Below are 23831 nucleotides of genomic sequence, written 5' to 3' on the forward strand. Positions count from 1 at the left end.
CCTTGGGATCCCCTAGGAGGAGGTAGAAAGCATTTCTGGGGAGAGGGGCATCTTGACTAACTCGCTTAGCCTGTAGCCACCCCAACCCCATGTCCACCAAGCACCAATCAGGTGCTGGTAGCAAGGCTGAAAATGCCTCTCCCTTGGGCTGTTACTTGAGACACGATCGAGTCTCCTGAGTCTTAAAGGCACAGAGGTGACGAAGCAAGTACAAAGCCTGGATCCTTTCTCCTGCATAGTGAATGGGGTTGAGGGGGTGGGGCATGGGGTTGCTGGGTGAAAGGATAAAGAGGGGCTTAATGGCAACCTGCCTAACCTCCTGACCCTACTTTGTTGGAAAGCAGGAACCAAGGGTACCTGACTAAGACTCCATTCAGGGAAAATAAAAGCACAAAGCTTGGATATCCGACATGTGGTTCAAATTCCTCCAATCTTTGCAAGGACTTGGTGAAGGCCCTTGTCAAAGATACACAAAGAAGTATTTTTTTTGTGTTGCTTTTACTGCTGCATTTGCGAACTCCTTAATAGTTGCAACAAGGATAGAACTTTTTTTCCCCGTCTGTTAAAAAAGTCTTCAGGGAAAGCAAAAATAATTCAGTAACCATCACTGTAGTGACTTCCAAACCAGCGCTCTGGTTCTTTCTCTCTTTCTCTAGTTCAGTGTTTCCTTAAACGTCTGGCAACTGTAGACAGCATTTTCATGAATTTTATGTACAAAGTTACTAATATGAGGGAGTCGCAGCAGGTGGAGGGTGGGATCATTACTTCTGTTAAGGCTGACATCTGAGGCTCGGAACAGGATAAAAACACTCTGATCTCCTTCCCACATGCTCTGCAGCCTTCAGCAGCCAGATTCTTCCTGACACTGGATCAAACAACTTCTGCATCCCTAGTATCAGTGTCTGCTCATTTACTATCATCATGAGCATCCTTCCTTATTATGCTCAAAACTTTGGAGAAATAAAAAATTGTCCCTATTTGTTCATTTCCTGCTTGTTGAGTGCATCAGCTGGCGATTGCAGACATTCCTAGGTTAGTAGGGTGAAAGGACAGAAGTTCCCAGGGTCTCCACTCCCAGCACATTTTGCTTTACACCTTTTGCACCATAGGGGGAGCCATGACCTCATGTTCCTGCTTTTTCCCATTCTTGCTCTGCAACACTCTTTTAAAGCTTGTGTTACTCTGCTTCCCTGTGTTATACTGACTGTATAACCACAGCATTCAGAAATAGAACTCACTTTGATCAAGTGCAATGCATCTTGCTGTGACCTAGTAGGACAGATGGGCAGCAAAATACAGTAGGTAATGATACTTGATTTATATGCTTTTGCCTCCACAATGGGCCTTAGTGGCTGAGTAATAGGCATCACTGTTTGTCAATTTTACTGCTGCTCAATGGAAACTGAAATATGTGGTATCTTGCTGGAACAGAGTAGGGAGAAGCAATATACAACCTTCGTCTCTGTAGCTTACTGCGGCTGAAAAAACAACCACAATTGAAGGCATATCTTAGAAGCCGGTGGCAATATAAACAGAAATAAAGATCTGATCTATTCTGAAGGAAGCAAAAGTTTCATTGCTTTATGACTTTTCAAGATCACTTTCTAGACTGCAGGTAATGCACTGATTTTGCATCTTTTACACTTGTGTTTGGAGGTGATGTATACCTTGACCCAAACATTATACATGGAAGTGGAGTGACACACTTCTTGGCCTCGGTGACATTAAAGTTACTGGCAGGATGTCGGCGGTTGTTTGCAGACCTTCATGCAAAGCCAACTGCTGGGCCTGAGGCTAAGTGCATCTGCATGTCTTTGATGATCTGCTTCGCTTGATTCAAATGTTAGGTCTGGGATCAGCTGTGTAACACAGCTCCTAAACATCCCTGCAAAATCCGTCAGTTGGGCAGTTCCCATAATAGAAAGGCACACTTTATGAGGTCTTTCCTGTTCTGTCCATGCCTGCCTCTATTTTGTCAGCTAACGTTACCAGTAAATTTGGTCATTAAGCTTCTGTGGTTTGACTTTCAAATAGCTTCTCACTAGCAATATGGTCTCTCTAAATGAAATACCCTCAGCACCACCTCAGCAATTAACTTGAAAATGTAATGATGATTTTGTGTTGGCATATGGAAAAATTACATTTTTGGATCAGCAATCTATCGGCCATCTTGCGTTTTCTGCTGGGGGTTTGTGGGGGTCTTGTTACAGATAGCTAACGGTATATTTACTAAACTTGTCCTTCTAGACTGCAGGCAACAAAAGAATTTGGGGGGTGAAGAGACCCATCTGCTCTTCTTTATTTTCTAATCTGCTGCTACACCATTGCCAGATTATCCCAATGTCCCATGTTGACTATAGACCAATAAGTGCACATCCATGTAGACATTAGCTTCTGAATATGCATAAAAGAAACTCATATTGCACTAAAACATGCATTTAACCATGCTTCCAGAAAGATGCTACCCAGATATGCATGCTCATGTGCACAAATGCTTATTAGCACATCTCATTTGCATGCATCCATTTGACCAGGCAAATATTGATGATTTGTCCTAACTTATTGTGTAAAAATGATAATCTGATGATTGCTAACATCTAATTGCCACAGCTGGGTGTGTGCATATGTGTGTGTGTGTGTGTGTGTGTGTGTGTGTGTGTGTCTACACTAATGGAGCAACTGGGTCCTAACTCATTACTCTGGCAGAGAGGGGCTGCTTTATCTGCTATCTGAACCCATTTTAAATGCTAGCCTATTTTTAAATGGCTTCCTATTACACACATCACCTCCTGAGCGGCAAAGAGCATAATATCTCTTCCTCCTCACTACCAGTTATCTCCTACATTCATCAGCTGACTTACTCCTTACCTGTTGTTGCCTTTAGTCATTACTAAATGGGAAAAGGCAGATTGAATCTTCTGTCCATATGAATAATGAGTTCATGAGACACAAAAGTAATCACAGAATGATCAGGCGATGGCATTTCGGGATATTTTATGGATGCCAAAGTAGAAGAACAGTTACTCGTGCTGTTCCTGCATTAACTGATAGCTAACTAACTGCAGCTCACAGGTAGACTGTTACAAATATTTGACTCACTCCAGACGGGCTGAGAAGTTAAAAGGTTAAATGTACCGTGCGTCACATTTGCAAAACGATCTGCTGTTAGATTTCGGGGAACCGCTTCCCTCTGGAGAAAATCTTGACAACTCGTTACTTGAAATGATTTAGTAATTTTCATATTGTCCATCTTCCTCATTTGCTCCCCATTTTCATCAGTATGATGCGCTCGCTCTCTTTCCTTTCTTCCATCTGTTTCTTGTTAGCCTCTGTTACCGAGGATGAGCTCAGTTTTCTTGCTTTCCTTGCTTCACCCGCTCCCTCTCTCTCATTCCCTTTCGATCTCCTTTGCATTGGGTGTTTGGCTGACACCCAGTTTCCAGGCAATGTGTTACAATTACTTTTTGCTGATGGTTAAAAATAAAGTCATTCTATAGCGTTTAGCCGTCGGTGCATTCGTGACATGCACTGTAAAAAGAATAACCCTATTCAAATAAAAAAAAAATGATATCCAGTTGTCACATCCAAAATATTTGGCTTTATAGAATCCAAATTGAGTCACTTGATATGACCTGATACTTTTATGTTGATATAAACAATATTACTAGACTTGACTGAAACTTTAAATTTTGCATTGATCCAAATTGATTTTTTTTACATAGAACCATATTTTAATTATTGAACCAAGCTAATATATTGAAATTTAACCAACCTAATGTATTCACATCGAACCAAATTAACATGAACTAATATGTTTGTGTTGAAGCCAGGTAATTGATTTACATATATTCAAACTATATTTTTTACATTTCATTTTATTTCAGTTCAAACATGCTCTGCATTTCCTATAAAAAACAAGACAGTTGGCCAACCAATTATTTCAAAATTATTTATTGTTCCAAACCATTTTAACTATAATCACAGAATATGATGAGCGTATGTTGAGGCGTATATTACTAATATTATTATATTAGTAATATACAGATTTAGTGCTACGGCAGAAATGATTAGAGAAATGTTTGTTTTATAAAACCTGCAATCTTTTGAAAACCAGTATAAAACCTGCAATCTTTTGAAAACCAGTATAAAACCTGCAACCTGTCTAAAACTGGCATAAAACCATTATAAAAACTCTTTTTAAACCAATTTGCAAGTACTCAAAAATGTTTATATGTGCACTGTGCGTGTACAATGTAAAAAAAAAAAAAATCTACACATGTATCAATGAAATCAACTTAAATCTCCCTTTCAAATGGGTGTTCTTATAAATTTTGAATGTAGAATACCACTGCAGGCCAACCAAGCACACATGCACATGCATGTGCACATACACATGCACACATGCATGCAAACACACTACTGTGCAGTGTTAAGTTCACAATTAAGTTTGCGAATCTTAGAGGTCATCTTGTTAAAGTCAAGCTCCATCATAATCTTTTGAAGAGCCTCAAAGGTGAACCTGAATCCTCGTGGATATTCCATATTAAGAGCATAACAGAGTCCAAAGACCATTGCCACTCCAGCTGCCACAGAAGGCAACTCATTCAGGACTTCCACACCATCAATGATTATCCCGATGTCTCGAGGCTGATGTAGGAGGCTTGAGTTGTCCCTGAAGACGAAGAGTGCCATGGTGGTACTCTGCAGCTCTTCCTCAGCTTCATCTTTCTGGGATATCTTGAGGTAAAATATGGAACAAAATGTACAAGTGAAGAACTGAAGTCTGGCACACCTGATAAATCTTTGACCATAATAAACTACTATTTTGATAGTTGTTTGGTCACAGACTATTAGAACAATTATTTGACTAATCAGATTTGTGAATTGCATAATCATTAAATTAAATCAGTGGTGGAACATTTTCATAAATGTTCCACAAAGCCCAAGAAAAAAAAAAGAAAACAATACAGAACCCTAAGATATTAACTTGATGAGTTGATTAATCGTTACTGTCCTACATTAATCATTGCATTTAATAGCAGAGTTGTCAAATTTACATCAAGAGACTGCATCTCATGTAGAGACAGAACAGATATGGACATACCATGTATTCTTTTATCAAGTCCTCAACACATCAGCAAGGTGAATGAGAGGATAATGAGGGAGAGTCTAGATTATTATGAAATGTTTAAAAAGGATGTGCAGTGTAAATGCAAAATGATACCTGTTCAGATTAAATGAAAATGTATGCTTCAGCCATGGAATGGATGGAGCGATCTGTGGTTCTGAAAGCATACAGAAAAAAAAGAATAATGTTACTTCTCTATAAAACACATTACATAGAAAAACCAAGAAATACGTAACATGACATACCAAACAGTCTACAGACCAGCCATTAGCGACTAAGTTTGGCATAGGGTCAATTTTTTGCTGTTAAAATTACAATTTCTTCAGAAAATGCACATTTTTCCGAGCCGCGCCTGAAAGTCAATTGAAGGAATTAGTCTTATGTCATTGATCTTATATGCTGGCGTGTTATTTCTGTCTCTAAATCATGCACATTAATAATTATCTTTTGCGCTTGGTGTACACACACATAACACACAGATATTTATATGGAGACAGAGACAAACGTGCGCGCACAAACACAAGCTTGTGTCTAGAAACCGCGAGCTCACCAGAAAAATTCAAACGAAGCGGAGCACGGAGTTATACTATGAATGTTATGAACTATGAACTTATGCTAGCTAGCTGTATCCACCACCGATGCATCGTGGTAACGCTAGCTAGTTAGTATACTGGTAAAAAACGGCTTTTTGCCTAACTTGCATTCCCGACTGTGATGGTCGGTTTCTGGTAACCAGTTCTAACGTTGCGCAGGATAGCTAGCTAGCTTATAGCTAGCAGCTACAATCATGCAAAAATTAGGGGTGGCTGTCGACCCAGCTTAAATGGGGTTATTTTCTGCAATTTTGGCAATACAAATTATAAAAGCTTTTGTAACACACTTGGCTTTACTTACGTTTATTTTCAGATGAAATTAATCAAAGATGTGACACGATGTTTCCAGCAGCCATGCAGAATAAAAATGGGTCCCGGTCTATTTCTGGTGGGCGTGTTCAAGTGCAAATCACTTTGACTCAAATTAAAGATATTATCTGTTCAACATGAAAAGAAATATATGTTTTGAGAGAAATCAAAAACTTTGCGTTGTGTCCTTTGTACAGATATTTAGTTTCATCCAAATCAAAAGTGGTATTTTAAAATGCAAAAAGAAAGGGTTTCACAATCAAATCAATGATTTTATTCTGTTTTGAATGGCACTTATTAGATTGAATGAATGACTGCATGTTAGACTTTTTTCAGTGTGGTATGTATGTTAATAAGACATGCACACTGTAAAACCTAATAAGTTCACAGAACTCAAAAATTGTTGTGTAACAGATTACACAACAATTTTTTAGTTGTGTTTTTAAAAGTTTTAAGTTTAACTAAAATAAAAATTATAGTTGCAGTTGCCTTAAATTACCTCAATGTTAACTCATAAATGTTGATATTCCTCAACTTATAATTAGGGAGTAATAAACTCAAAATGTTCAATATTTTTCAACTTAATTAAGGTGGGAAATACACTCAAAATATTTTAGATATTGCAACTCATACGATGTGGGAAATAAACTCAAACTTTTTCATATCTTCTAACTTATAATATGGGAAATAACCCTTAAAATCTTCAATATTTTTAAAATACGGTGTAAAATACACTTACAAATAATTCTAAACTGCCCAGTAAATTATAATCAGCTAAAAGTGTTAGAAAACATGAAATTACACATACTAACAATTTAACAACTTTTTATTAAACACAATGTGCTTTTAAAAAGGCACAAACAACAGAGCTCACTCATAAAAAAGTGCTTCATAAATAAAACAAGAGAAAAAGACTCCAAGGGTCTCCATCTCAATTCTAAAATTCAATAACATTTTCAGTATTAACAGCAATTGCAGCTATTAGAACATTGAGGCATTTAACACTTACTGTACCTTGACAGCTGCAGCTCACTTTCTTTTTTAAAAATACATAAAAACAAACAGTACTGTTTCCACTGCTGTACTTATAGGGAACAAACATCAAGGCAGTGCATTTACGTGTTAGGCAACAGAACATTAAACATGAATAGTGCATGAACTGAACAGTCATTCATCTTAAATGTGAGGTAGAAGAGGCAAATGATTAGGAAAAAAACAAACAAAAAAAGCTTCCTCAATACTCAGCTCAACAAGTAGTCAATTCTGAGTGATTCACTCATTGAACAAATCATTCTTCAGCATCAGTAGATGCCCTTTCAGTGGTTTGTTGTCCTCAAGGCACATCACAACCTTCTGGATAAATGTGAATGTAAGCTCAGGTTTCTTTGGGTATTGTAGGTCTAGTGCATAGATGTACCCAAAGAGCAGGAGAAATGACTCAGCCAGATTTGTGGGACCATTCACAAGTATTTCATCCTCAACGACAATGCAGATGCTTTCGGGACTGAAGAGGGCCGAATCAGTAGAGTCATCCGTGACAACTGTCAGCAGAGCCACAGGAGTGTCAGTGAGGTCTGGACCATCTGCTGACTGCAAAACAAAAATAATATAAGAATGAGTTCAGCCCCACAAGGACACAAATCATGCTACTGATTAGAGGTGTGAATCTTCAGAAGTCACACGTTTCTTTTAGGATTATAATGTCAACGATTTAATTTGATATTGCGATACATCATGATGCATTACAATAATCTTAATTTGGATTTGGTTTTAAATGTTTTCAATAAATATATGCCAAGATATTTGTTTTTGTTATTTACCAAACATTTCTCTGACCACAACATGGCACCTCCAAAAAAATAGAACACTTGAATTTTAAAAGGGAGATAGTTTTTATCTGTGGATTTGTTTTTGTTTAATAATCTTTCAACTATTTTCATGTTTTCTGGTTTATGCGTAACAATCTTATTCAACAATAGTTGATATATGGGAGAAAACAAGTCAAATGAGGACTGTGTTGAACCTCCTTCCTGATATACACCCTGGTTCTCCTTGAGTTCTGAGTGATGTCATATGTTTGACTGAACAGCTAGGCAAAGGGGTTGATGCTGAGGCCAGTACACTTACATCACAAGTCCTGAATAACGTGGAGGCATCTTCACGCAGGTACACAGGAAGTGCACGAAGGACGAGGGCCCGTCTTGTATTTACATCATGCTGTTCCTAGATGAACATACAATATCTATTAGAATAGTATTTACACAAATGCAGAGTAAAAACAAAGTGTTGGATAGCCATGTTCTGATTGTCATTGTTATAGATCAGGGGTGTCCAAACTTTTTGTGTAACGGGCTAAACTTGTCAATCTAGAAGGGTAACCCAAAAAAATCTAAAAAATTTGAATTTTTAATTCAGGGCAAAATTCTCTAATTTCTTTGTATTTATTTTTTATTTAAATTAGGACAAATTATAAAACTCACCCACTGACAACTGGTGAAATGTTGACTCTCTGTAGCTCTTTGCAGTCTGATATCTGTAAACAATATGTGCACAAAGATGACTTATTAATGTTCAAAAACATTTTTTGCACAGCACACACGCATGTAGTCAGCTGATCTCATCTGATGCAGATCTGCTCCTTGATCAAGTGACATTTGTCCGGATTTTTGGCACGAGTGACGTCGAATCAGCATCGCAGCTGGATGGCCCGATTTACATACCCAGCGCAGCTGATTCTCACCACAATAATTTACTAAGATTATATGCACTCCTGTTATTAAGTCCAGTTCAGTCTGTAAATGTTAACCGTTTCGAACTAATGTTGATAGGTGTGTTGCTAAGCTTAATAACTTAAATAACAAACTTGAAATTTACCCGTCCTATTTTCCCCTTTATTGTTTTTTTCTCTGTGCTGTAAATCTTCTGTCTAAGAAGAAATCTGAGGCTGCTGTTCTGAAAATAAGCTACCAAAGCTTTTTCTGAATGAATCAATAAAGATCCATTTATGGAAAGCTGTGATGAAGGCAGTTTTGTCTTTAATTATATTCAACAATATAACATATTCGACCACTTTTAAGTGATTTTGTGATCTTTAATACACTAAAGTTAAGGGTATTTACCTAATTTCTAGTAAGTGGCCCTCAGTGAAAAAAGTTTGGACACCCCAGCCTTACAGGTTAGGGAGTATTTGTGATCCGCACAGTCTGCATCAATGATTCTTTCTTAGCCTGGGAGCAGAACGCGGCTCTTTATTTTCATTTCATTTCAATTTATCTAGCAAAGATCGATAGGGTCTGGCTTAAAGGTGTCAAGGAGGCGCCTCAGTCTGGTTGAGCCTTGTCGAATTAGCGTGAACAATTTAGCTGAACGTCGTTCGTAGCACCGAGTTCGACCAGTGTATAATGTTAGGCTGAATCAGGCGATGCATTTTTCCGCAAGCCTTGACTTGTAGAGCTCGCTTAGTGGAATACCCCTCTAAACTGTTAAAAGGATTTCGAGATTATCTCACAACCACACATTTGAGACTACGAAAAAATACAAACGTGTCTAATTACCATAATGATAACACACTCACGTTGTTTATTATTGTTCGCTTCATGCTAGCACACACACACACAGCTCAACAGCGTAAACTACTGACTGTGTAACACGGACACTTATTGAAATAAGTATACTCACAATACGCACGTGCATTACCGGCGAATACGACAACCGGTAGAAACGGACAGTAGAAAGTTTTAGTAGAAAGTTCAAACGCATGGAGCTAGAACTGCCAACCGTCAACTTCCCGGGCAAGAATACAATGCATTATGGGAAATGTTGTCCCCCACGGAAAACCGCCAAAACGTTACACCATTCTAATTTGAAATAACATTACGTATTTGTCACATTCGAAAACTTCTAAAATTACAATTACTTGGATTCGAATTCATTTATAACAAACATTCACTGTGCACAAAGTACGAATATATTTCCAGTAAAAAATTAAAAAAGAATGTTTATCTACATTAACTTTAAACAAAACAAAAACACGTAGACTTACCAAATTTAGGGCAGTTGATGAAAAAAAATAAGGTGGTGGGTTGAAGTTGGGGACTCTTAATCCACACGGGCTGGCCAAATCTTCCCCGCATCAAGGTAAATTCAAGATGGCTGACTCAGCTTTCCTGAGGGAGCGACAAGACTCCACCCACCAGAACGTCACTAAACTAAGCTTCTTAAACTTTTTGAGCTTTCCAAAAAAATTAGCTAAAAAATATTGAGCCCTATTCAATTAAAGCTGCATAAAAGCCAACAGAGCTCAATACTTTATAGTTTGCTCAACTACAAAACGACATTTGAGTGTTATGAGCTTATTAGTTATGAGCTAGGACAACTGTTAGGGATTACAGTGCATGACTGCATGTGATGCTTTTGTATAGAGTCTCTTTTGCATGTTGTAGCGTTTCTACAGGCACCTAGTTTTTCTTTATTGTGAATTGTTTGCATACTCTCGCCGTGCATCTCTGCATCTGCACTTTTGTGGACTGGCTGCAGGAATCTGCTGTGAAGGACAGTGTCTTTGTCTTTGGAGGGAACTCATTAGGTGTGCAGGCGTTTGCCCCATCCTCTTTGGTGCTTATTCCGTCAACACCATTTGTGCTTTTCATTTTTCACGCCTTTGCTTTCACTCCTCTGCTTCTGCATTACCCCCACTCCTACTGCTTACCCCTTCCCATCTCATTCTCTAACCCCCCCGACCACCACCACCAACAACAGCTTGGCCCAGTGCAAATCTAGAGCTTTCTGCTGTGAGGGGTGATATTCCTGAAGCCAAGTAACACATACGTTTATGTTTCAAGCATCCATGACTGTGACGGACATGTATATAATGTTATCAGACTCTGTCAGACATGCCAGCTCTCTGCTGTTGTTCATTTGAAAGCTATTTAATGTGTCATGCCCGTGTGTAGTGGAGACCTACAGTGGCTCTCAACTATACCATGACTCTCATTTTGCAGGTGCTGACACACTCCTGCACATGAATACCAAATGCATTTTACATTTAAATTCAAAGTATTTAACTGATGCTCACAACCAGAGTGACTTACAAAGAACGAGCAGCATGGGGGGTTGTCACTCTTGATGTAGTGAAACTTAAGCTGTCACGGCAGTTGAGGTGATTGATCCTGTGACACTAAAGGGAATTTTATCAAATATGTGATAAGAATACAAATATGAGAGTAAAAAACAAGTGTGGTAAGAAAACAAGGTGCACTTTCCATTGTTAGCTAGAGTTCACAAGTTTGCTTTTCTGAATCCATAAGGATAAGAACTTCCTTTTCTGATAATGAACCCCATCAGACATGTCTCTGCTTTCCCCTCATGCCAGCTGAAGAAACCGCTTACCCTTTAAGTATACAACCAATCCCAGGCTCCTGAACCCAGCACCCGTAACGCGCCGTCTTCTTTCTGTCCCCAAGAGACGCGATGTCTCACTTTTAAAAAGGGTAACATTTCGAGTGCAGTGTAAATGTCGCAGCATTTCTCCAGTAACTTTTAAACTGTGGTCTGAGATGACTGAAAGCGAATGAAGAATTGGCACATTAGTAAGCTCCGTTAATCCTGTTTTGCTAAGGTGGTGCAAAATGCTTTACGTGGCATGATTAAGCACAACGAAGGACTGATTCTTCTGTCACAGTCAAGTCCATGACTTAGTGTTATTAGGTCACTTCTGGGGTGGTCAGGATTCTAAAGTACTGAGGTCATGTCAGAGTTGCTACAGATGTCAGAGAGTCTTTCTTTCCACATTTTGTTTTGCTCAGTTAATTGTCTGCTGTCGAGAATATATTTGTGGTGGGAATGGCTAAATAATTGTTTCATTAAATGGATAAATACTTATCCATTTAAAATACTTGTGGAAGTTTATTTTATTTTTATTTATACAGGTAATTCCACTGGGACTCTCAATCACATGAGACATTTGAACACAGACAGTTCTCGTGATAGTGTCAGCTCACCCCCCAAAACTCTGCCACCACTGTCCCATTAGCAAAAATGCACAGTTTCACAGTTTCAAGTTACATTTTCTGTGATTTGATCCACACTGCTTGATGTAAAATCCCCCTCGGTAGACCGGGGCCAAATTTGAATAGTCTAAGTGAACAAAAATGTGTCGACCCATAGACTTTTGTGTTTTTTGTATCACTTTAGGAAACATTTCAGGATAAAATAATGAAATTTTTCTGTATTTTTACTGTTGTCAAAATGGCTCAAATTTCATCCAAATGCTAACTAAGGTTTAAACATGTCTTTCTGTCACTGCTTCTTACTCAGATGGCATATAACTATAAATATATTGTGGAAGTGGACCGCCAGCCAAAGGTGTCTGACATCAAACACTTTAAAACTGTATATAGTCTGAGATCACTACTTAACCCACCTTTGACATTGTTATAAGATGCCCACTTCAGATGTGACCGCAGTGTGGTGTGTTTTGTTGTGTTGGTGGCGGTCCAAAGCAGCTCTTCAAAATTAAACTGTGGAAAAGCCCCACAGTCAACATTGGCTTAGCTAGTGCCACTGGCATATCGGGTCGGATGTGCAAAAGTCACCTTGTCAGTTTCCACAACGCTGCTGTCGCTGGTAGACAGCAGCCTCATCCAGATAGATTGTGGGTGTTAAGCGCGTTAAAGGACATCACATACTGTCCAGAGGAGAGACTGAATATGTTGAAACACGCAAAACTGAGGTGACATTGTGTTTCGCTTGGGATTGCAACGGCACAGGCAATTTCATTACAGTCGTGCGTTGTATATGTGTGTGTGTGAAAGCGATTTTCTGTGACAGTCATGTTTTCAGAGGTAGGTTTGCTCTGTAAGAAAAAAAAAAGAGCAATCCTGGTTTTCACCCAAACTTTTAAAGTCAGCTCCCGGCCACTCAACCTGACATACACCATTTTTCTACACAATAGGGGATTAGTAATTTACTTCCATTAATACAATGCAATGCACATGTTGAACTGACAGATTTAGTGACTCCCGCCAATGCGATTTTTCATCGTAATATGCACTTTATTTTCCCCTGTGAAAGTTCCCTGTCATATTAAGTGGAATTGAACAGACATAATAAACTGTGACAGTGTCGGTGATGAATGGTCCTCGAGTCACAATCTGAAATTTCACTGTTTACAATTCCTCAGAAGCAATTCTGTTGCATAAATCATAATCTGTGTATATTAGCTGTCAAAATTAAGTGTTATGAGAGTGGAAGATGCCACATTTGTTGACTCTCATCGTAGCAAAAAGATGGATGCAGTAGATGTGCCGACAACATGTCTAGATTATGAAGCCGTAAACTTTTTCGTAAGATTATTATTTAACCACCCTGCAGCGATTCAGATTTAACCACATCTGCAAAAACAGCTGAACCGCAAACAGCCAACATTTGACACAAAATACAAACTCTACTGACGTGCCATTTCTGCAACTAAATTCTCTCAATCTAGTTTGATCAGTAATTTTAATATTTAAAAACACCAGCTTCAGTGAATACATGTGGATTTTATAAAGTTTCTAGCACTTTATATTCATATTCCTGCAACCTATATTCTCATCTGTGTTTCATTATAAGGAAAAACAGTAAGAATTCCAGCTTTAACCTGCTAATATTCCCCATACTCAGTCTATAATAGCACAGAGTTCCCAGTGAGTGCTATTGGACTTTTGTTTGGCAGGAGGGCTATTGATTTCATTAAGAAGACGTGTGGAGCACATTACAGAATGATGACTGCTTCATGGGAGGTCAACAAGAAATCAATACAAAATTATATTACAGCTTCGACTAGCTGCGGTAAGTCCAGCTACCGAGCACAGCTGCCAACACTGGACTGGAAAGCGGGGGAAAGACTTTTCCTACAGGCATTTCTTGTGAGAACAAAACATGGTGAGGTAAAAAAAAAAGAAAAAAAAGGACTGAGGATTAACCATGGCCTTGTCTGTCAGCACAAGGCTGAAGAAGTTGAAGTGGACTTTCAAACCAAAGGAACTACGATACCACTGAAAGTCTCCTGTTTGCTGTTCTTACTGGCTTAACTGTGAATGCAGGCAGAATAGATGATGTTACGAAATAATATGTAATAGCACAGATAAACATCGCCACGTAAAATCTATACCAGGATTCAATAAAGAGACAGCGGGCTTTAAATCCTAAATCCTATAACGGCCATTGGAGTTAAAAGGGCAGCCTCAGTGGATCATCTGGAATAAAAGACATAAATATCTATATAAATATTGATGCCACTGTAAACCTTTTCTCAACATATGTTTCAGAACAGGAACTGTACAGGAAATTTTTATGTCTGCCAGAGAAAACTTATTCTAACTTGATCACAGAACACTTTAAACATGAATCTGCAAGATTGAAAAAAAGTTAGCTATCATAATATCCCTTCAAGTTTTTCTGTAATATTTTTTTGTAGTATTATTAATATTTTTAAGCTTTTGTGTAAGCTACACTTAAAGCAGTTAAGGTTAGTTAAGACCCCCAAACGTTGGCTTCTGTTCTCCTGTTTATGCACGCCAACATAATTCACCAACAGCTACATATTATTATAAAAATGCATTTAATTCACAAATTAATTCCTGCATATGCTCACATTTTGAGTCATAACCAAGAGTATGATAAAATGTGAAATTAATTGGATACAGAGAAGGAGGTGGTTGCAGTATTACACACACACACACACACACACACACACACACACACACACACACACACACACACACACACACACACACATAATATATATATATATATATATATATATATATGTATATGTATATGTATATATATATATATATATATATATGTATATGTATATATATATATATATATGGTACTTGTAAAATGTTAGAGTAAGCCGTGATTGTTATCGCTTGGATTAAAGGAAAAACATGGGTCAGTGCTGTCTACATGTGTTACAGTGTGTCTGACAATGTGTAAATAACTCTGTCTAGAAATAGAATAGCTGAGCAACTGTCCATCCATGACTGGGAATAGACTAAAAATACAAAAAAATAGACTGAATACATTGAAAATACAGTCACATCCACCTTCTCAGCACTCGGGATAATAAAGTAAAGCTCTGACCATTTTAAATGGCCACTGCGCAATTTGGTCAGTGCGGCTGTTTTTAATGTCGCTCTTGTAATAATCTGTTATTGAATACGAGTCACATGTTTGTGTTCACTTGCCTATATGAAATAATGTTTGGAGTGTTTTTACGTGTTATATTGCCGTGTGTTGTATTTGTGGTAAGTTCTCTTGGCGAGGTCTCTCTTGGAAAAGAGATTTTAACCTCAACTTTTGCCTGGATAGATATTAATACTCCTTTACTGATAAAACATATTTTTCTTTTGTTTTTTCTTTTTGGTGTTCATACTTCAGTAAGGGAGCTCATGTTTGCATTTTACTTTGCTGGTGTTACATCTACCAAAGCTCACTGATGGTATCACTGAAACACTCCATTCCATCTACTAGTGAACTGAATGAATAACATAAGAGATCTTGACTTAATCATAGAATGGCGGAGGAACAAAAACACAATAAAAATCAAGATTAGAGTGGAGAGAGCTCAGTCACTCTGTATTCCAGCGAGAGACACGGTGCAACCTGCTGCTTCTGAATAACGTACAATTGTTGTTCTTACATTTTTCCTTGCACTCCTTTTCATTTGTCTGTGTTTGGGGCCATAAAAACAGTAACTGTGGGATATATTTATCATATGCTGCACACTCTAAAACCCATACCCAGATGGCAATACCAGGCATTTACTAAGCGCAGTGACCTAAATGACTTTATAGACTTAAAAAGTCACTCATCAGGTCATCACCATACTTACACATGCTCTAAAACCCAAGGCTGGCAAACACAAGACAAGTACAAATGCAAATGAGCATGTAAAGTAAAGGCTAATGAGATTTATCAAAGCTGATGCTGTAACCGTGGGAGGCATGGTTTAGTTTGCTCATGAAGAACCAAAATAAGTGTCACGGAAAGCATGCCCCTGGCAGATGATTTATACCTGCTTATCAAAAATATGATATCTACTAATACCGAGCTGCTGTGGGAGACCTTGATGATAGATGATTAATTACTGTGTAAATTAATTCTGAATTAATTATATTTTCCACGAGACATTATTAATGCCCTTGAAAGCGTCTCGAGCTCCGACTGGAAGAATGTATGCCTTTTGTTATTCTTCCATAAATCTGAATGCAGAAAAGCAAATCATGATATGTTGTGTAGTAAAACTGCCCACCCATTCCATTTATGCCAGTGACCTCTAACGGATGCACGAGGCAGCATCATTCAGGGCCGTAAATGCCAAAAGCTGACAAACAGTGTCTGCTTTCCAGCAAACTAGCCCTCTAATGGCTGGAGAAATTTAGAGATTTAAAGAATACAGCCAACGCAAAACAGTATCTGTGTAGGGCAGAGGTCAGCGTGCAGAGGTGGAAGAAAAAAAGGGGACTTTAACGTGACACACTGCTGTTTGTTTTTGCTTTTTAGATGGTAAAAAAAGTATTCTTCTTCTTTCTTCTTTTTGTTAACCATGGCCACTCACTCACTCCACAGCCTTAATCTTGCATTGATGGCAAAACTACTAAAATTAACTAAGCATTGATTTTACCTCAAACCCCAATCTTTTCCTAAGCCTATCCACGTTATTCTTTTGTTTGGTTATTCAAAATCACTGCAGTATTTTTCAGCACAAGTCTTCCTTCCAAAAAAGCATCTGATACTGGTATAGAGTCAGGGACAAACAGGTCTATATGGTGTGCGTGTATTGTAGATAAATCAAAAGCTACTAGCCTAAGGACGAATTCACTCGTAGGCTTTTCTTTTAACAAAAGCTTTTCCTAAGGGCGATTCTGGGTAAAGGTAATGGCAGGACAGTCTACTTGGGAAGGGGGTGGGAGGGTGCTGAGGGGCTTAAGCTATTTCACCTATGAAGCCATAAAGTCCCGGTGAGGGAAAAAAGAGCAGAGTGAGTGACAAGTTAATTGGCAGGATCTGTGGACTGGAGGTCTGGTCCTGATGTGGAGGCCAGACGGGCGGGATGGTATGCCAGCTAATCCTCCTTTGTCCTCCCACTGGTGTGGGACTGGCTCCTTGGAGAGGAAGGACCTGTTCAAGTGAGTACCTCAACAATCTGATTGTTCCAGCTCCAGTTCCAGTCTCACAAAGGCTGAGTTGAATTTTACTTAAAGTGAAACAGCCTTTGGCGTGTATTCTTTGGTTTATCGACGTCAAAGGAAGAATGTCTCACTGCAAGCTTCAGGATACTCAGCTATTATTTGAAATGACAAAATAATTTGTGATCATTATCAGCAATTCTAAATAATCCGTCTTGGTATATACTTTACAAACAGCTCATTCATTAGGTCATTAAATGGCCGTGACTACATTGTGACAGGATTTAATGTCAATGCAACAGCATTTCTAATGTGACGCTGGTCCAGAACAGCAAGTCATAACAAGACAAGTTTATCTGTTACGCCTTACTACAAAAAGACAATTCATAGATCTTCACATAAAGGCATTGACACAAAAGAAAGACACGAGAGTATATAAACGGGCTTACTAACACTTCATAATGGTCAGCACAAAAAGAAATTCCAAATTGAATCATGTTGCAACATTTTATTTAACAAAGTTCTTAAACTTGGGCCTGAAGAATGAAAATGTAATGCAGAGAGCTTGACGTTAGCGTTCATTAGTGAGTTTCTCACAGCACACACTGAAAATGCTGATTGTATTGCTGCTGCTGATACACGGATATGACAGCTTCAATTTGTAAAGTGAGGAAAATGTTCAAAATGGGCATGTTTGGTGTCTTGGAGGCATTTTACATTATCACTCCGCATTGCAAATCAAGCTGACTGATCTGAGTAAGTGAATATGTACAGTATTTCTCATGCTTAAACAACAATGTCAGTGTTTTCTGCCTGTGCTTTTTTTGCATTGTCAAATGTAGCTTCTGCTCGTACAAGCTTATAAATCACCACTATTACTGGCTGAAAGATGGCTAGTGAGAAGGTAGGGCGTTTCTCAGAAAATGTGTGGATTATGTGGATTTAAAAGTAGTTCTAGGTCCAAATTAAATTGTACGTTGGTCGTTATCTGCTTATTAAATACGTTGGCTGTAGAACTGTAGAGCTTTGGTTATCTATATATTCTATAACACCAGCAAAGAAGGTGGAGATGCCAGATTTTAGATACTTTGGGGATTGAACATTTAGTGGAAATGAGGATTGATTAATTAACTGAATTCTGCTCTGCTGTTAAATGTCATCCAGTCTCAATGTATTCCAACAGCCAAATTTAGCACAAAAACTAAGGAAATTTGAGTTTAGTCTATTATTTCTTTGTTATAACAATGTTTTTTGGCAAAAAATCTTATACCGCTGGAAAGCCTTTGGACTTCCACTAAAATGGATCCACATTTGTAAGGAAAATGCATTTGTGGGTTAAGGAGCAGAGCTGACTACGTGGGTTGCACCCTTGAAAAACTTGCCAAATCTCCTCTGCCAATGCCAAACAGTTTACTGTGCTTGACTCTTGTTGGTGTCGTTTATCAGATTGGATGATTGAAGTCTGAAAAAACATGACATATTACAACAACAACTTATTTATTTAGCCTCAGTAGCACGTCAAAGACTCATACACACCCACAACAGCCTGGCACCTCCTCCTCACACTGGCCATCAGTTTGGTCACACACTGTGCTGTGGGATGTTATCCCATTCTTTAACCATCATTTGTCACAAGTCAGCCAGTGTGGTTGTGTTGGTCACTCTGGTATAAACAGCACGCCCAAGCTGACTCCACAAGTGATCAGTGGGGTTGAGCGATTCCATCCTCTCTGCTCCCAAATTCTGGAGGCAGTCTTGGATAAACCCCACTCTGTGGGGACGAGTGTTGTCAACTTAGAGGACAGAATTCGTCCCATACTGTGGAGATGTAGGAATGCCATTGTCTGCACAATCTTATCTCGATATCTGCATTGAGATAGCCTTCAATGATGGCAAGCCATGTTTTTCCAGTGAGGGAGACGCTGCCGCGCATCATCACACTCCCTCCACATAAAGCTGTAAACCTTTCTGTGCAGCAATCAGAATAGCTTTCCCATATCTTCTCCAGATGTTGACCCTACATTCGAATTGCTGGAGGCAGAATATGGACTCTGAATATAACATTCCTTCACATGTTCAGTTTCCAGTGCAGATGTTGCCAACACCAACACAAACAGACCTGATGTAAAGGGCAGCCATGACAGGCCTCCTGGCAGCCCTATGAGACCAGAGATTGGCTGTGTGCCGTCTGCTCTGGATTGTCTGAGTAGAGGGCCATCGGCCATATCGCCCTGCAGATCTTGACTGTAAATCTGTAGAAGATTGCCTACAGTTCTTATGCTGAAAGGGTGAGGAAGCAGTCTTCTTGTGGTGTGGGACACCCACTTCGCAGCCTATCCTATCTCTGACATCCTTTGTAATATGGGACCTGGGCTTTAGTTTGGAAAGGGCTTACTCCAAATAACGATGCAACTTGGCTTTACGTGGGCCCATGCTCACAGGTGGTACAAATCAGTTTCCTGACTGGTACCACCTGTAGAACCAAGTCAAGAGTCAATGGCAGAATAAGCTGCTTGGCATTGGCAGAGATTTGGCAGGTTTTTCATGGGTGCAGCCAACATACTGAACTCTGCTGCTTAACCCACTAATGTATTTTTCTTACAAATGTAGCACCATTTAAGTGAAAATAAACAGGCTTCCCACCAGCATGAGCTTTATTGCCAAGTAGTATCGTTAGAACGAAGAAATAATCGACCAAACACAGATTCCCTTATTTTTTGTTAATTATTCACAGAGTGTACTGACTGTCCATCGACATTTTATACTCTACTGTACTTTGGTTCATTTCCTAAAACCCCTTTTGTGAAAACAAGGTGATCGAAACAGAGGTTATGACTTTATTCCAAAAAATGGATCATCAAAATAATAATCAAAATATGTTGTATAGTGTTTCTTAACTCCAAAATGGGCTATTCAAATATTGATTCAGTGATCTTGGAAGTTGAAGGGAAAAGTTTTATTCTATTTTATGAATCAAAAAATATGTGTATATGAAATGGACCAGTAAATATCACAGAACTATGAACAATTTGTCAAAAAACCTCTCTTCTTCTTTTTTCCTACAGTAGTAAAGGGCTGAGAACATAACTGATGCCTACTATCTCACCATAAAAAAGGATACATCGCAAAGAAAACCTGTGAGTCATTCATCACAATTTAGTTACTTAGCCCCATATTCCACACCTGGGTGCCCAGCTTGCCATTAATGTCAGCTGCTCACCAATATAAGTCAGCAGCACACTGCAGAATATCCATTCTGACACAGTGGGTTCTTGCTTTGGAGATTAGAGATTTATATTTCATTTAGAGATGTTATATTTACAGCATCAAGTCTCCAAATATTATTTCCCCCACAGCTGGAGACCCTGGAGGGAGTGTTATTAGTCTAAAGATGGATACTAACTTACACATTATTACCTCAGTGCCAAAACAATAGACGTGTTAACATTTCAGAAATAATAATGATTAAAAAACAACAACAAATGATTTTCCAGTCCATTAAACCCTGTTTATAATTAAAAATAGTACAATGACAACATCAAATACTGAATCTGACAAATTACTAAAAACTTTTTTTAACTGGGTATTAATAAAAGCTTCCGCAAAAGGCAGCGTAAAGGAGGGGGTTCACTGTAAGAGTGTACAGGCTAGTAGTTTGTTACAAAGTTGCAAGATTTGCACACACTTTTTCAATTCAATTCAATTTTATTTATATAGCGCCAAATCACAACAAAAGTCGCCTCAAGGCTTGAAGAGAATCCTTGATCAGACTGTAAAAATTTTAAAAAATATCAGTTAATGCAGCTTAAAACTTTGCTATCAGTTGCAGTCTGCATTTATAAACTGGGAGAAGTATACTTCCTGCAGAGGTGACCCCCCCCAGTCAGTGAGTACTGTCTTCATTACCATTTAATGTCAGCTTGTATTATAGACCCTACATCACTGCACAAGATACAATCTAACAGATCTAATCTAGAGCTACAACATTAGGTAAATTAAATTACATCTATCATTTATTTGGGATTACTTCTACCGTTTAACATTCACTGTGAAATAAATCTTTACCTGCAGACTCTTATGCTCATATAGGGATAAGTGAGAGGTGTATTTGAAAGACAAGACAGCATTTGTGGCCTGTTTACAGTTTTGTGTGTGTGTGTGGGGGGGATCTTTGCAGAAAAACGTCATACCTTCAAGAAGAGCCCAACGTGTGAGAGCATGGGGATGCAGCAGGATAGGCTGTATGTGTTCTTGGTTTGACCTTGTCACATATGATTCAACACTTTGCATAACACTTCCTGGATGTAAGGCACCTCAAATGCAAGGTCAGTGTTGTTAGTGAGATACACCATTGCATCAACACTGAATCTATGACAGGCATACTTGAGCTCACACCCCCCTCCTCTGCATTCCCTTTTCTTTTCCTATAATTACACCTTCCATACTTTACAGTTTAAGAAATTGTGTCAGTCGGTGCAGTATCAATTCGTGCAAAGGGCATCCTCTCCTAAAAGCAGCAGATGACACTGAACCGATAACTAACATAAGTATTTAACCATATTCAAACACATATTTCCATTTACTAATTTATGTCTGAGAACACGTCCTCTTTCAGAGCATAAATTGAGTAAATAAACAGCTTGAGGTCTACCTGCAACTGTACATACTGAATAAGCAGCTTCAAGCAAATCTGCATACATTTATCGGATGCCACTGTGCATGCCTTGTATTAATTTCCCCTTTAAATTCATATCATGGTCCTGAGGGCATATCGAAGCAGGATAGCTCTGTAGGGGGTATGGTAGTGCTGGGGTATGCTTCCAAATCAACATCTCAAAGTGAAAGTGTTAAAGCACCTCAAAGAGCAAGTGTTAAAAGCATAAACATGCATACTCACCAGCAGGAGAAATGGTTGTTCATACTATAATGGAAGTCAGAAAAGATACTGAAGAGTTTTTATTATCTTGCTGGTGAATTTGGTCTTCTAAAACCAAAACAAACTTAAAGGATACTTTAAGAAAAACAACATTTGCCACATTAAATGATAATTGTTAGCCAGCTTTGCGAGTATTACAGTTTAAACAAACAGTGTTAGCAATAGTGCTGCTAACTTTAGCTTTGTTAGCTCATAGCCACATAACAGACATAGCAGGCTGTCTGTCTGGTATAAAACATTTTTGAACACATTATTGTTTAAGGTATTTGAATAACATCAACTCAAAATATATATATTGCAGTTTTTTACATTTTTGCTCCCTAGTCACATCAAAAAGCTCTGTCGCACATTCATCTGTAGCGTATGCTATAGGTCCGCTGTTTACCTGAGCTGTCAAAATGCCTGCTGAAAGCATCCACATCTACTGACTCTTGAGGAGGCTTTAAAAATTTATGAAAGAAGTCCAGTATGTGTAAATGAGTCAGTGAAGCTCACTTCTTACAGCGACACTGAAGGAAGTTGTTGAGATTTTGCTTTTGCCGGTGTTAGCGATGTTAGCTGGTGTTACTGAAACTTTCTTTGAAATTGAGGTCAAAGGAGCTTGCAAAGAAAAGCGTCTGGACTTCTTTAAGTTGCCTGAAGATGTTTCACCTCTCATCCGAGAAGCTTCTTCAGTTCTAAGGTCAAATGGCGGGGAGTCCCAGATTTAAACCCAGTGGGAGTTTCCCCCCACAGAGGGACAAAAGGACCCCCTGATGATCCTCTAATCACATGAGCCAAGGTGTGAAAACGGGTGTGGGTCCCAATCAGCCAGGGTTTCGGGTGAGCTCATTGTGAAACCTGGCCCCACTTTATCATGTGATTTCCTGAGGTCAGATGGCCCAGGATGTGAGTAGGCGTTAAGGCGTCTGGGGAGGGAACTCAAAACTGGATTATAGATGGCAGACAGTTGGTGTCGTAAACCACCGCCTCTGTTCAAAGATGGTCGCTCATCAACATCAAAGGACACCATGGTCTCATTTGGATCCAGGGTAAGTTTCTGGACCTTGTCGGTGAAGTCGGTGGAGTTCTTGATGTGGTGTGGGGTGTTCCCCACGAGAGGTGCAAGGATGGTAGCAAGGTGTTTTGCAATGTTGTAAGTGGCTGAGTTTATACTACTGACTATGGGTCTGAGTGGGACCCCTTCCTTGTGGATTTTAGGAAGTCCGTAATTGCAGGGTATGGCATCCCCTGGATAAAGGCGGTGATATGTAAGGCAGTCAATGATTTTGTCCTTTTCAAAGTCTTGAAGGCAAGCTATAACTTTCTTTTTGTAGCTGCTTGTAGGGTCTCGCTTTAAGGCTTCGTAGGTATTGTTGTCACTGAGGAGAGTAGTGATCTTATAGTGGTAATCTGTAGTGTTAAGGACCATGGTGCATCTTCCCTTATCAGCTGGTAAAACAGTGATGTTGTGGTCTTTGCTCAGGGAAGCGACGGCCTTCTTTTCTTGTATTGTGAGGTTGGACGGAGGGACTTTGGCACTGGAGAGGGTAGCTGAGACTTTCATCCTGATTTGCTCTGCTTCTGTCTGTGATAATTTATTAATCCGTATGGCGGTTTCTGTGGCTGTGATGAGGTCCACTATGGGCAACAGTTGCGGGGAAATGGCAAAATTGAGTCCTTTGGCTAGTACTCTCTTTTCAGGTTCA

The 23831-nt window shown here is 39.0% G+C and overlaps 2 long non-coding RNA genes across 2 annotated transcripts; both read right to left on the reverse strand.

The window, feature by feature from the left end:
• Window positions 1–3935: 3935 nt before the first annotated feature.
• LOC113006531 (uncharacterized) lies at window positions 3936–6118 on the reverse strand. Its single transcript, XR_003269769.2, has 3 exons — window positions 6023–6118; window positions 5225–5285; window positions 3936–4737 (listed from the first exon to the last, which is right to left on the reverse strand). It is a non-coding gene; the product is annotated as an uncharacterized LOC113006531 (long non-coding RNA).
• A 720-nt stretch (window positions 6119–6838) lies between these two features.
• On the reverse strand, window positions 6839–10416 carry LOC145420588 (uncharacterized). The gene is made up of 4 exons (XR_013901912.1): window positions 9709–10416; window positions 8511–8563; window positions 8158–8253; window positions 6839–7620 (listed from the first exon to the last, which is right to left on the reverse strand). It is a non-coding gene; the product is annotated as an uncharacterized LOC145420588 (long non-coding RNA).
• Between the last annotated feature and the right edge of the window lie 13415 nt (window positions 10417–23831).

This window comes from Astatotilapia calliptera, chromosome 15 (assembly GCF_964374335.1).
Source record: "Astatotilapia calliptera chromosome 15, fAstCal68.1, whole genome shotgun sequence".
Classification (NCBI taxonomy): Eukaryota; Metazoa; Chordata; class Actinopteri; order Cichliformes; family Cichlidae; genus Astatotilapia; species Astatotilapia calliptera.